The sequence below is a fragment of the Rhynchophorus ferrugineus genome, unplaced genomic scaffold, assembly GCF_030347505.1.
Source record: "Rhynchophorus ferrugineus isolate W39M unplaced genomic scaffold, kcgeb_rfMv2 rfM10, whole genome shotgun sequence".
Taxonomy (NCBI): domain Eukaryota; kingdom Metazoa; phylum Arthropoda; class Insecta; order Coleoptera; family Curculionidae; genus Rhynchophorus; species Rhynchophorus ferrugineus.
In genome coordinates this window covers 7269875-7286052 of record NW_027472589.1, presented here as the reverse complement: position 1 = coordinate 7286052, position 16178 = coordinate 7269875, and positions in this window count along the sequence as shown.

The following is a 16178-nucleotide window of genomic DNA, read 5'->3' as shown; positions in this document are numbered from 1 at the left end:
ATCTTCTTTCGTGTTTCAAGGCGAAATCTTGGATAACTTCGGAAATCCATTTGATTTTCAGGTCATCGTGCAGTTCTTCGTTGGTTATATAGCGATGAGCATTGGTAATCAATCGAAGAACCTTGTTTTGACAGCGTTGTATGACTAGTTGATTTGAATTTTTAGTGCAACCCCATATTTACACCCCATAGGTCCAAATTGGCTTTATAATTGTATTATAGATCAAACTCTTTGATTTTAGATCAAGTTGAGCGTATCTTCCGACTAACCAGTGTAGTTGTTTTATTTTGGTTCTAATGTGTTTTGCTTTTTGTCTAACGTGCTGCTTGCAATTTAATCTACCGTCAAGATGGATTCCAAGATATTTAGCTGATTCTGCTTAAGGAATCGGGCATCCATTGAGTGATATAATTAAGTTTTTATTATTTAGCCTCAATGAATTTTCCAATCTTTCGGCCATTTGTAGATTTTGTTGACTGCCACTTGCACTTTTTCTATTGCCCTAGGCAGATATATATCTTTTGCCATAATAATTGTGTCGTCAGCAAAGGTTCCAAGAAGTGTTTCTTTTGTTTTTGGAATGTCAGCAGTGTAGAGCAGATATAAATTATATTTGATAACATTTTTCTTCAATTATTTTATTTAAATTAGAATTTCGTTGTATGTCAAAGCCAAACTGAATGAAAAGTCAGAGTTGAAACGGCAAAATTGCGACGTTTTGATGTGGCAAATATAGATGACGTTGTACAAAATAACGTTGAACAGACTATATATTGTATGCACAAATTTTTTATGTTTGGATAAAAGCTTTTACTTTATCTCCAAGAAACTGACTAGCTCTAACTCCATTTTTGATGTTTGTATTTGATCACTGTCCCTGTTCGCAAAAACAATAAAATAATTTATTTTATACTACATATAATCATAAATCATTTTATACATATTATGTTATGTCTTTGCAATCTACCTCTAAGGCATGAATTGTAAGATTATTAATTCTTTTTCAAATTCAACACACTGCTCAACTTGCATTTAGATAAAATAATTAATACTTTTAATTTGATGTTGTCAATATTCATTTAAAATAATCTAACTCATTGGTAAAATGTCAGTTAATGCTTCTAAGAAATTTTACCTTCTTGTTACCTTAACAAGTAGACGGGGAATGAGACGAGAACCTTTCTTACGTTTCTAGGTGTGTTATTTAAAGCGGACTAGCAGTACGTAACTTATCCGAAATGACACTCGAGCGGGTCCATTAAATACAACTTATTATTGAAAATGGTACAGCCGGGAACATAAGTCACCTTGGAAAAATATTTATGGGTACGCGGCCGGGATGAAATTTGCGGGGAACGTCGGTAACTTAAAGCTCTTAAAACCTACACCACACCCCAGTGGCATTACTGTCAGGGGAACGAATAACGATAGGTTTCGAATGAAAAATACTAAAAATGCAAGTAAATTTTCTATAGTCTCTCGTATATATTTTTTCTAGACGTATATTTTGTAGTGGCTATTTTCTTTGTATGGCCAATATTTGATTTTTTTATTAATAAATTGTCATTATAAAACAATTTGTATTTACAGTAACTTAAAAACTGAATATATATCTCGGAAAACCCATCGGTCCTTAGTTTCAATGTAAAATGTGTATGTATTAGCTAAGAGTGCTTTCCAATTTTTTTCCTGTTGAATAAGCTTCTCTGTACTAAAAGATCAAAAGGTTTGGTTATTCTGAGTCTGCATTCTGCTCGAGTGTTACCCAAGAGATGCAATACTTTATATTATTTTCATGGCACATACATGAGAAAGAAGTTTTTTCCCATGTCTATTTATAATTCTCTTGATTTACTCAATAATAATTATTATCTGAAGGTATCGATGTAAGTAATCAATCCTATAGATATATATATATATAGTTGTCTGCGATAACTCTTAAGATTTTACTTATATTACCTCATCGCAGAACATCTTCATAATTGTAGATTCAAGAATTTCAGAATTCGTTTGTAAAATAGTATCTAATTATGTGCGGATAATTGAGATTTTCTTCATGAAAACACATATGGACTTTAAATATAAGTATATATGTTAGAGAAAAAATATTCAAGAGATCGCTTACACTTACATTTTGAGATGGTACCTAGAGTGGAGTAAAGTTTAAAATATATTATATTTTTATACAACGTGGGGCAAAAGTCCCGCTACCAAGTTTATTCACGTCTTTTTTTTTTTCGTTATACTTGAAAAATTATATCCGCCAAATGGTGAGCGCGATTCGTTATGTTAACCTTTTTAAGGCATTATTTATGACATGCCGCAATATCTGAGGCTGAATTTCTTCAATTTCGTGACGAATATTGTCTTTAAGATGTTGAATCGTTTAGGGCTTATTCACACAAAGTTTTGATTTTAAAAAACCCCAAAAGAAAAAGTCTGGTGCTGTTAAATCCGGAGATCTGGCTGGCCACACTAAATCGCCACTTTGCGAAATTAGTCTTTGTGGAAAAACGCCATTCAAGAATTGAATTGTTGAACGAGCTGTGTCTGTCGTGCCATTTTGCTGAAACCATATGTCCTCTAGTCCTTCCTCTTCCATTTCAGGCACAAGAAAATTTCGAATATTGTCTTGGTACCGTTCAGCAGTGACAGTAACTGTAACAACACGTTGGTCATTTTCAAAAGAATAGGGACCAATTATGGACCAATACCAAGGATGTTTCCAGTATGAATACCAGTTGTTTTTAGTGGATGCAATGATGTTTCATGAAATAATTGAGGATTCTGTGTTTCCCAAAACCGACTGTTCTGTTTATTGTCGTGGCCACTGAGAAGAAAATGGGCTCATAATTCATCGCTCATTATCAGTTTAGACGAAAACATCTTCAATTTCACCAGACAGCCTTAGGATTGCATTACTGTACTGAAATCGTTAATCAGGATCTCTCGGTAACAAAAACATTTTTAAATCAATTTTCGAAATTCGTCTTAAACTGCGTGCAGAAACGACTAACTGGAAACCACGTCGAGGAATTGATGTTTCTGTCCTTCAGAGCGAGGCCTGTCTGCTTTTGTGCCGTACTGTCGAAAATTCACATGTAAACGATAAATTTGTGAGACATATTGTCATTATTTCTGCTCGTTCCTGTGTCGTATATTTATCCATAATAACATTTGGACGTCTACACAACATAATGGTTAAAGCGAAGCCGAGTTAAACGTGACAGAACCAAGATGACAAGCAATCAAAATGATAGTAGGACTTTTGCCCCCATGTTATATACTTTTTATCCCTATAGGGCATATAAAACATACATAATAGTAGTTTTAATTCATACTGTTTTTCTATATATTTGTATAAATTTGAATGTATTCAGTAGATTTCAGATTTTATTTTGGGTTAAGGAAATAACTGTACATTTACAAGAATCAGCAAATGATATAAACTTGACAAATAAGTTGGATCAAGGGGGAATATTTAGTAGAAATATTGTATGTCAGTAAATTTAGGCATTGTTCATTAGCATTAGGCAATTGAAGCATTAGTGTGCAGAAATTACCCAGGAAGCTTCAGTTTTTGGGATTCCATATAGATTATTGTCGTGGATTACATCTTCAAAGATGTGTTCTCTTGATGTTCTCTTGACAAATATGATGAATATTGAAATTTTGGTATTATGTATATATTTTTCTGAAGGGATGTCGTGGCTTGAAATATCGGAGAGAGTCAAGGATAACGTGATGCCCATTGAGCAAAACCGCGCCGAAGGAAACATTAAATTGGTCCAACCTACGATCCATGAATTGGATCTGCTTGTGTTGTATAAAGATTTTGGTGAGTGAAGAAAGGCAGGCTACAAGAATGGCGCACAACGTAGGGCAGAATACAATATTTAAGCGTTGACAGGGGTATACGATAGAGGACTTGTAGTGACGTCATTGAGTCTCATGCAACTGCAATTGTCTTGTTTTGGCTTTTAAAAATAAAATGAATAGTTTTATCAATGGTACAGAGCATTGCCTGCTTAGAATGACTATGAGAGGGAGGGAAATAGCTGAGGCTGAAGGGTACTGTATGAAAGGGTGCAAAATATTAAGGTATTCTATGCAAAAAGGGTGTCCCATTTACTGATCGTCAATCAAAAGCTATTACGTTGACGTTGATGACGATGTACCAATTATATAGGAATCAATCTAAGTGATATGTTATAAATAAAAGCGTGTTTTTTCCTTTACGATATAAAAATTACAAAGAAAAAAATCGCACGGAGTCGATAAATGAAAGCGTGAAACAGAACTGCACTGGTTAAAACTACGCCCCCGTGTTTTATCCATGGGACTCGCACTAATTGACTCAGACTTTATTACCGACGGGCGTTGCAATGCAACAATACTTCAGTCGCAGTAAAATCTTGCGCGCAACTTTTACGACCACATACCGAACGCGAAATAGTAAGCACCGTTGAACATTCGGGTGGTTCGATGGTCAGCCTGGTCAGCGATTTTACGGCCGTTTTGTATATTAATGGACCGGATAGTATTTATTTCAGCACACGAATCGCTTCGGATTTTTCTTAAAACCTCAAGCAGTCGTACATGTTTATCTAACGCGCACAGAAAATAGATATATAAACTTGTTCTTGATGTAAAATGTCCAAGCCCAAGCTGAAATAACAACATATCCAGTAGGTTTATCTTGTAATCAATGTCAATAAACCACTGGTAAGGCGTAGATTTTCCTTTAATAAATTTAAAGCCTTTAAATTATCGGATATTATTACGTCTATTCGATAGATAGGAACGTTTACTTATGTTCATTAAGAATCAAACCAGATCTGCTATAGGGATGTGATAATCAGCATCGATCCATATCCGACTATCGATGAGAATGAGAATCTGGATCGATCAAATACTACTCGCAAGTACTAGCAGTTACAATTTTGGTCTCAGATGCCGTTAATTCATGTTATTTGTTTTGAGGACTGACGGCAGGTTTTTAAAGTTGTCCTTCAAATGTACAGTAATTGAAGAAGATTATTTAGAATCAATTTCTTTACGAAGGGCACGAATAATTTTGATTAAACATAGCACATGGTGTAATTCACTCATCTGCCATTAAGGCATATCGAATTTTCCATCGTCGAATAACCGTCTACAAAATACCCAGAAACACGGGCGGGGTGTCACCAGCACCAACTAGTATACGATAACGAATATCTGGCAAACCCGAGACGTTTATCTGGAAGATTTTAGAAAGGTACTTTGATTCATTCAGTCACTGGCCATAGTTCAGTTCACACATATGACCATCGACTGCCCAAGCCTCGTCTACAGGTAAAACTGCTGACAGCCAATTTATATTACATCAATAAAATAACGGTCACATCATGTAAACAACCATTGTTTCATTTCGTTTTACCTCCATTCACAGATAATAAATAATGCCATATAACAAACCCTAAATTTTCTTCTGATTTATTCATGATCATTAAAAATTAAAGACCCTTAATGCTTGTTATACTTACTGTATAAATACTGATGATAATATCTGATTTTTTCCAATTTTTATTCCTGCTTGTTCTAGCTATATTATGTTGTTTAATACAATGCTAAGCCTGTACATATTTTTTTGTTTCACCAACAGTCTGTTCAATCATATTCTAAGGTAAACGAAACCCTTATAATCTGAACACTTTGCGTCTATTTATAGCTTTATTAAATTATTTTTAAGTATCGCCTTTACCTTCGCCCTGTTTTGCTGATTTTTTAAATAATGTTGCAATAGTTCCCTGATGAGAACTGCAACCTCCTGTCCAAATTCTGGTAAACTATGTTAGTTATAAGAAAATCATTTGGCCTTCCTTGGCTTCATACCCTGCAGCGTTTACCTCTAGAATCTACGGACTAGAGGTGTTTGCCAAAGCATGGATGTTTCCTAATTCGAGTTGTTTATTGCTAGAGGTCTTTGAGAATCTTCAATCCACCTTTTGTGATGTTACAATTTTAGCTGCTATAATAAAAATATTTCCTCTTTAGCCCAAAGAAGAAATCTGTGTTAGGTACAATAATGAAATGTTACTAGTTTCTAGGGACTTTCGAGTTATGTAGCTGTTAGATATATAAGTGTCAGTCAAGAGAGGAACCACGTTGCTGTTTGTTGTTGTATATAGATAATTTATTAGTTCGTTTATATATAGTCTTCAACTGTTTAGATAGGTGTATTAAATAAAGCTATTTATTAAAACTAATCTCAGTATATTAATTAATAACCTGTTTTGAAAAGTGTAGGATTTGAGTTATCTTTTGCGTTATATAACATACATTTACTGTGGCAGTTGCCTCAGAACTTTCTTATATATAGAAAATATTCTTTTCTCTAATAATGCCGAATTTGATTTTAGTATTCTTAAATATTACCAGGATATATTTAACTAGTAGATTATTGCTAGCGGACTGCTATCTGAAATGGTCTGAGTAGTTCCAAGGACATAATTAAAAGTTTATTATAATAATTAATTCGTAGAAGTAAACTGTTGTAATAATCAATAAGTAGTGCATAGCTATTTCTTACTGTTCATTATTTTTAGTGTAAATAAATACTGAAACCTTAGTTTGCAATATTTTTTTAAACAAGGCAACAAATAAAGTAGTTCCAAGTCACTCCCATTGAGTGGCCCGACTTAGTTCAATAGAGAATAATTAGAAGATCCCAGAATGCAAAGTTAATAAAGCTGTTGGGAAAGATAACTGGATAGATTAAATCAAGACATACTTAAATTTATCAAAATTATGGTAATTAACGCAATATTAAGGAAAAACAATTAAATTTAAAATAAATTTAAATTATAACCAGAAACAGTAACATTGGGTATTTTTATTTTAATAGTTCGGTAGTTTATTAGTTCATTATCTCTAGACAAATTTTTGCGAAGAAAACCAGCGCACAACTTACATGGAGAACACGTACCCAATTTTAACGAATCCATAGTTCCTCGGCTCGAAAACAAAAGACCAGCGAACTGTACAGTATATAAATTCGTTCCCTCGGCCATGAGACAGGACGAATTTATCGCGAACATATTTTAATTTCCTTCCTAGGCGGGTTCTAAATTGCAATTTGTTCATTTCTTACCAGTTTAATGAAAGCTATTAATCCTGGACGTTCCTCTTTGTCTCGTTGCGGTTGTTAATTTACGTATAATACTTAATTTCTCTTTTCTAGATATAATTCAAGATTTCATTATCAAAGTATCGTCTGGAATTGTATATTTAATACACGGTGATGGAAGGTCTTGTAATATTTTTTTATACTTTTGTAGACGGGATGTATCACCACAGGATCGGAAGGGATTAAAATGTTCCTCAAATATCACGTGATTACTGGGCGGTCCCTAAACACGTATCCAGAAAATCGGAGGCGAAGCACCGTGGAGTAACACCAATTATAATTATAAGCAAATTCAAAAAAACCTGATCGATGCTTCGATGTTACAGAATTTCATCTTCATAATGAAATTGAATTTCGACGTATTACAAATATGTTTTCGCGTCTGACAATACGCATATTTCCATTTCGAAAGTGATCCCCGTAAATCCATCCGGATCCGTCATAGGCATTTTCCTCGTTTTTCATCCGCCGCCCAGAACATTTGCGGCGCGTCTCTTTTTACGTATCCCGTTCCGTTTTTAATACCCTCAGCTGTATCCATCAGAAATGGATCGACAAAACCCCATCCGTTTGGGATATGGGATGGGCGTGTCGAGAACGGCTCGTTGGCACCGTTCGCAAAACGACCCCCAAGAATAGACGACTGCTCAGCGCTGGATAGTCGAACAAGAGTTTCATTTCGAAAAGAGCGTCTGAAACTTTTACCAGTTGTGGTACGTTACATGTACAGTTTTTTAAACAATTTTGAATAACACTTTCAAAAGCAAAAGCACCTGTCCGAAGCCTTTCGACTCCAATCACGATTCAGTCGATAGGTGAGCGGTGGTGTAGTGGTGGAATATGATTCATCTCTGACTATCGCTAGCGGGCTGATAATAGAATGTACAATTAATATATTTGAAGAGTAACAACCCCCAAAAACTACGTGCTAAGATAGGTCGAATGGAAAGCTCGAGTCCTTTGTATGTTCAACACCTTTTTTTTATTAAGTATTAAAGTATATTTCAAAATTTTAAATAAAGTTGTTTGATTGGAGTGTGAGTTTCTTAATAAAAGTAACAAAATACTACACGCCACATTCAAAAAATGTATTTAAAGCGTCGTATTAATACTGTAATTGGGATTGCCAGTCTCTTATGTAAATGTAATGGTATTTAAACAAGAGAAATGTATTTGAACAATATAACTATATATCTATAACTATAACTATAATTAATAATTTATTAATATATTAGATGTACACATAAATAAAAGGTCAATTGAAAAATCCCCGGCCTCATATACAGATGGCGCTACTATAATTAAATCCATATGTTTTTCAGTTAGACCTAACCCTCATTAGTTTGTGAATTATAGCATTTTGAGTGAAGCAACTTTTGTTATTGTAAAAAAAAATGGATAAAAAGGAATTTCGCGTGTGATAAAATATTGCTTTTTCAGGGGCATAAAAAGCAAAAACTTGGCTTGATGCCGAGCTTCCGGACAGTGCCCCAGGAAAATCAACCATCAAGGATTGGTATTCTAAATTTAGACGTGGTGAAATGAACACCGAGGACGGTGACAGACGAAGACATTAAAAAAATCTACAAAATCATTTTGAATGACCATAAATTGAGATTGAACCAAATAGTAAACCCTCTAAAGATATCAATTGAACGTGTACATCATATCATTCACGAATATTTGGGTATGAGAAAGCTCTATGCAAAGTGGGTGCCGTGCAAGTTCACTTCTGACCAAAAACCATTACGAGTTGACGATTTGGAGCAGTGTTTGAAGATGATCAAGCGTAATAAACCCGAGTTTTGCGTCGATATGTGACAATGGATGAAACATGGCTCTGTCATTTCACTCCGAAGTCCAATTGACAGTAATCCGAGTGGACTGCATACGATGAACCCGCTCTAAAGCGTGGGAAAACGCAACAGTGGACTGGCAAGGTTATGGCGTCTGTATTTTGGGATGCGCATGAAATAATTTTCATTGAATACCTTGAAAAAGGAAATACCATCAATAGCGACTATTACATGGCATTATTAGACCGTTTCAAGGACGAAATCGCCGAAAAACGGATGCATTTGAAGAAAAAGAAAGTGCTGCTTCACCAGGACAATGCACTGTGTCACAAATCCATGAATTGGCCTTCGAATTGCTTCCTCATACACCGTATTCTCCAGATCTGCCCGCCTGCGACTATATCCTGTTCTCAGATGTCAAAAGAATGCTCGCTGGGAAGAAATTTTCGTCGAATGAAGTCGATCGCCGAAACTGAGGCCTATTTTGAAGCAAAGGACAAATCGTACTAAAAAATGGTATCGAAAAGTTGGAGGGGCGCTATAATCAGTGCATCACCCTTGAAGGGAATTATGTTGAATCAAAACGTTGAAAATTAGATAGTTGGTTTTGTTCAAATATTTGGCATATAAATTAGTTTTAAAAGATTTCTTTTTAATTTTGTTTAAAGTATTGTCAATCGATAGCAGCTATATTTTCTTATCTTTCAAGCCGTTTATGAATTTCATCTGATATGAAAGAACAATGGATCCTTTGGTTCTACCCACGAATCGTCCCATTTTTGATATCTTCACAAGCAGTAAAAAGCTGCAGACAGATCATGACTCATATGTGGGAATAAGTCCTTCCCAATGTAATGTTTTCAAGTATGTTTTTTACCGATTTTTCAATATGAGGTCAAGCGTTGTCATGCTGAAGAATAACACTGTTGTCACATAGTTTATATATAGGGATATATCTGCCTAGAGGTCTAGAAAAAGCACCAATGGAAGTCAATAACATCGGCAAATGAACTAGAGACTGGAAAATACAGCTTAATAGATGAAACCTCTCCATGCCAATATTACGTTGCAGCGAAATGGCAAAAACTTCATTAATGTTGCTTGAGGGATGCCAAATTCCTCAAGCAGAAACAAAGAAAATAGTGGGTTAAAATTAAAACAAAAGTTAAAAAGCAGAGCAGTAACCAGATCTGGTCGGAAGTTATCCAAAATTTCGTATTAAAACATGAAATAAGGTTACTGGACGAATGATGCGCATGAAATCAGGATCTGAAACCATACGAACTTGTATCTTGATGAAAGCATAACAGAATAATAGTAATATCTTAATTTGTAAATTAAGATTGATTAAGATTGATGAACATATATAATGTAAAATGTAATAAAAATGATGCTCATGAAGCGATTTTCTTAAATTCTAGGAGTAGAATCTAAATTAAGCGAGTTAAAATTTAAAAAACGTTTCCTTACAGTAAATATCAAATATTAGATAAAACAAACCCTCTAAAGAACATGACAAACAAGAATCCCAATATTTTTACTAATTAATTATAATTTAAAAACCGTGTCGATTACATCCGACTCACGCCGATCCGAACCGATAGTCGTGCGGAAATTACTGTTCACTGTTATTGATACACATCTTCGTTTCTATAGCGCATGTATTATACATGAATGCGTATTCACGATCGAAGAAAACTAGTATTTTCACGGAGAATGAAACTGATTTATATTCATCAACCACACAAAACCATGTCTGGCTTCACAACGGGAAAGATTCCAATCAGTTGTTGTTGTTGTTAGTACCGATATGCACAGTACATAACTCTTCATACAGCTCGCACTCGAAGTTTGATACTTCCTGACATCAGATAAGAAATAGTTGAATAATGAAATATGGCTGGTAACGGGCTGCAAAATCCAACAATATGTCGGGATGCGGGCGTGGCAAATGAGAATGGAAGAAGAAGAAGGAAGAAAAAACGACGGAAAACCATCTATTCGGATACTAGGTACCGTAGGTTTAGCGGTTTGAAATATGCCTCGTACAGTTTGTCCGACCCCGCGAATAAATCGTCCCGTCTTTACTTAATTTTATTGAAAATATGCGGAATATACTAAATAAAATCCGGCATGTGGTTAACGGTATCGTTAGAAAGCATCAAATTTAAATATGAAATGATAAATTGTCATTTTAAACATCCTAAAGGGATTCTAACTTAAAAATAGTGTTTTAATTTAAGATATATAATTATAACGGATATGAGGAAAAGTTCATGGCGCACGTTCCGGATATACTTTAACAAAATCACTAAACATTGGTTGGAAGGATAGGTGAAGGAATAGGTGCAGTGGTTGGAGAGTAGTTTGCATTTGGAAATAAAAAAATAATAATAAACTATTAAATTTTGCAATATTATGACAATTAAGGAAAAATATGCTAATACTGTTTGTGAAAAGTACCGTATGAGACATATCAAAATCTCTCTAAAATTTTTGATCACATTCTTGAAAGAAGCGACGTATGTTAGCAATGTAGATATTGCTAGGGATGGATACCAAGACATTGAGTATAACAGGGATTTGATATATTTACACAAAGACAGTTACGCAACATATACGTAAAATATCATCTGGGTTGACTCCATATTTTCAGATGTAACAATTTTTTATTCAAAGCAATGTAATTGTTAGCTGTACTCATCATCATTTTAATCCAAAGCCTATTTTCTATCTATCTTTCTCATTAAAACAATATCATCACAGCAACGTGGAAAGAATAGTCACTGGATAACGTAGAGGAAATGAGAATATTGAAGCCAACCAGATCACACCAACTTGTATAACGTTAAGGTTGTAGCGTCCTTGAGGCATGTCGAATTTTACATCGTGGAATAACGGTCTACAAAGTACCCATAAATATAATCGCAGATGTTGAACACGGGCGGGGTGCCAGCAGCGCCAACTAGAACCCGATAACGAATAGCTGGCAACCCCGAGACGTTTATATGGGATGTTATTGAAGGGTATTTCGATAATTCAGTAACCGACCATCGTTTGGTTTAGACGCGTCACCATCGATAGCCCAAGCCTCGTTACCAGGTAACACCGCTGCCATCCGTTTTATCTATTTTGTATTTTCCACATTTTTATATTACTTCAATAAATAACGGTCACATAATGTAAACACCACTGTATCACTTCGTTTTACCTCTATTCACCGAGCCATATAACTTACCCCAAAAAGGTATTTGTATAGTACTACCAATTTCAATTAAAGTACACACTCGTCTTGCTTATGTACTGATGCAAGTACTACAGTATGATAGTAATACATTAATTTGTACATTAAGATAGTATTAAGTATATCTAATGTAAGATGTAATAAAAAATCAAAGACTCAAAGACATGCTCACTAGGCAGTTTTTTGAATTTCCAGGATTAGGAACCAAATCAAACGAATAATAGAAAAGATAACTTGAATTTTCGACAAAAGAAGTTACTAATGTGTGCTAATGTAAATCAGAAGAACTAATGTATGAACTCGCATCATCAATGTGAAAAAAGCAAGATCGCCCATCATATCAAATGGTCAAGTCCCAAACAGACTTTTTAGCCTAATCACAACTGTTTTTCCGAACTTTTTAAAAACTAAAGTCGAAATTTGGTTAGAGTTTTTCTGTGATACGATTGAAGAATGTACTGGGGAGGCCCGCACAATATTTAAAGTAAATCGGTTCAGTGGAACTTATTAGATAGTAGATATTATAACAACCGTCTCGAAAAAAATAGCTTGGAGAAAAACGCAATTAAAGTTTCGTTGTTAGATGCCGTGCAGCTATATTTCAGAAAATAATATAAATTTTGTAATATTCTTCTTAATCATATTATTAGGGGAAAACTCTTAAGGGGCCAAATTTTAAAGGTATAAAAGGAAATATTTTCAAAGTTCCAGACTAGTTTTTTAGACAAAGTTTAAGGTTAGTCACGAGTCGGTTTAGATACCTCATCAGTCAATAAAAACCATTATATCTGCAAAAATAATTTAAATATTGAAAAATCCTCTTAAGAGTACTTTCTTAAAGAGCTAGTCTTTAAAAGTATGAAGAAAATCCAGTTTTTTCAAATTTCTAAATTAGAATGTCATCTCGAGAGACATAAAATACATTATAATACATGAACTAAAAAGTTCGGGGTATAACAAACAAAACGCCTTTTTCCAAAGTTGACTTTATTCATCACCGTAATCTCCATCAAGAGCCACACAATCATCCCAGCGCCACTTTAATATTTCAATACCCTTTTGTAGAGCGATTTATCTTTTGTCTCAAAATAGGCCTGTCACCAGTTGCTGTTCACTCAGATGGATCCATGTTTCACGCATTCTCACATATCCATGCACAAATTCAGGATTGTTACGTTTAAACATGGCCAAACACTGCTCAGAATCATCAACACGTTCTTATTTTTGGTAAACCGTAAGCAAACGTGGCACCCAATTTGAACAGAGTTTTCTCATAGTCAAATGATCATGCAATATAAACCAATACGTTCTTTTGATATCTTTATGATGTTGGCTAACTCACGCAACTTCACTTTTCGATCATTCAAAACGATTTTGCCGACTTTTTTTAAGCTTTTTAGTGTTACCGCATCATTCGGTCGTCCATTGCGTTCTGCATAATCGGTGTCTCTACGACCACGTTTGAAGTTAGCAAATCAATGTTTCATCGTTTTTTCTGATGGAGCGGAGTCCTTTCCACAACATTTCTCAAGCTATTGCTTCGCTTGAACGGTATTTTTTCCCATCAAGAAGCAGTGTAAAATTAAAACACGAAATTGTTTTTGATTCATTGTTTTGAAAACAACAAAAGTAGTGTAGCTCTTAGCACAATAACTCACAAACTTATGAACATAAAATCATGGAACTTTAACAGGTTTCTTTTGATGATTAGTACTAACTGAAAAAGTGTTGAATGCTATACTATGAAAAGTGTGCCATCTATGTGTTAGGCTAGGGACTTTTCAGCCCATGTGTTACTCATATAATTGGTTTCCTTTAATTACATTTTTTTTATCAGCAGTTGTTGAGAAGAAATTCAATAATAATAGATAAGAATGCGATAGATTTTAAGCACAATAATGAATTAAAAAATAAAGCCATGATGAAAATAGGCATTAAACGAATCAGGAAAGAGCCCCGACGCTTCCCGTCAAAGACCCGAGTATCCCCGTCCCTCCCACCGCACGCCCTTACACGCATCGCCGCCCGGAAAACTCCGAATAATTACGAACGCTTCCCATTCAATTAGAGGTGACGGCTAATTAACGTACCGACTTGACTGACAAAATTTCTCGCGTTCCCGATTGCCTCGACAACCGTCAGAAAACTCTTTGATACGTCCACGAGACAAAAAACACCCGTTAATTAGTAGAGGCCCGCGGCGCCGAGAGACGCGCATTGTCGCATTACCGACCGGCGAAACACCAAAGCCCCACGCCGTGCATAATAAAGAAAAACAAGAAAAAATCGCATTATACATTTTGTTTTCCTGTTCGCGACCATGATTGCAGCAGTATACGTTACTGAAGAGGGGGTTGGAGGCTGTATTGGGTTCTCTGGCTTTGGTGGATGGGGTCTTTGAGGTTGACGCGACGTTTGATGTGGGGAAATTAGGTTTCATTTCAATAGGTGCTAATTTCAATTTTTATTCTGTGGAAATTAACGTCACTTGGTATACACGGGGCGAGAATTGCGGATAATTTGGGTTTTAATTTTATTTTGAACCGTTTCACATGCCCGGATGATTTTTTTTCAGTCCGAGGAGCAAAAGAGGCAAATTGGCAAAATATTAGCCCTAGAGAATTTTACTTGATTCAGCCATAAACAGTTAAAACAAGAGAACTTTCATTTGTGGTATTTTAACGGTATGTTCATTTAATTAATCGCCAAATAAAAAATCAGCAGAGTCATCATCATCAATCAACATTATTTGATTGTAACAACAATTCAAATAAAGGGAACTGAAAGTAACTGAAACGCTAATGTCCACTAAATGAAAACAAAAATATTTGTAACAAAAAAATTGAACCGACTTCAAAAAATAAATAAGGTACTGACTAAAAAGGAAAAAATAAGCAAACTTAGATTTTTAACTTAAAAAAAAAACGTTTTAAAATAAAATGTGTACATAATAATCGTTGTAACAACTAAATAATAATAAACAGAAAACTGATTTAACCTATGTACTACACGTATTTTATATTCTACTATATACACACAATTTAGCTTAATACATACCTAAACCTATTTATCTATTTGCAATAATATTTTAACTACTACCAACTGATTTGTTTTGTTCTTCATTTAATTTTGTATATATGTCACAAAATTATTTTTGTATTGTTTAGACTGGGCACCGACTTCAAATGATCAGGTTTGAAAATAACACGGTTAGTGCTTAAAAGCCAAACTGACCGACAGTTACACTACTTGTATGTGCCTTTGAAATTTCAGGTTTTCTCTCGATTTCCTCTCCTTTTCCCCAATAGATCCTGATATAGTTCGAATGGGACCACCTCGAAAGTGCACACTTTCGAATAAAAGAGAAAAACTTTTTTAGATGGATATAAAAGAATTTTGAAAATCGGCCCTCAATTGACTGAGAAATCGGCGAACATTAAAAAAATATATACAGCCGAACATAGAACCTCCTCTTTTTTCAAAGTTGGTTAAAAATAGCGATACCCACAGAACCATGATCCATTGATCATTTAGATATTTTGTTCATAGACTGAAAAGATCTAATACCTGTATATCGACACGAAGAGAAAAAAGAAAAAAACCTTCGACAAAGTCTGACATAAGACACTAATGTATAAACTACATAAAATGTTACTAGGACAATACTTAGAACTCCTAAACTTAACAAGTTACACAAGAAGAAGCTTACTCAACAACGAAAGAAACAAAATCAGGTGTACCGTGTTACCTACTCTATACAAATGATATCATTAATGGAAAATGTTACTATGAATATATTTTCTGATGATAATGCGATTGAAATCTGCAACACGCAAGTAATCATATAAATAAGTAGACATAGGCAATGGGAATAAAAGTCAACAAGAGAAATCAGTGCATATTGAATTCATCGACAACCAAACTGTTCGTATACCAATAAATATGAATAATATTATCATCCCATTCA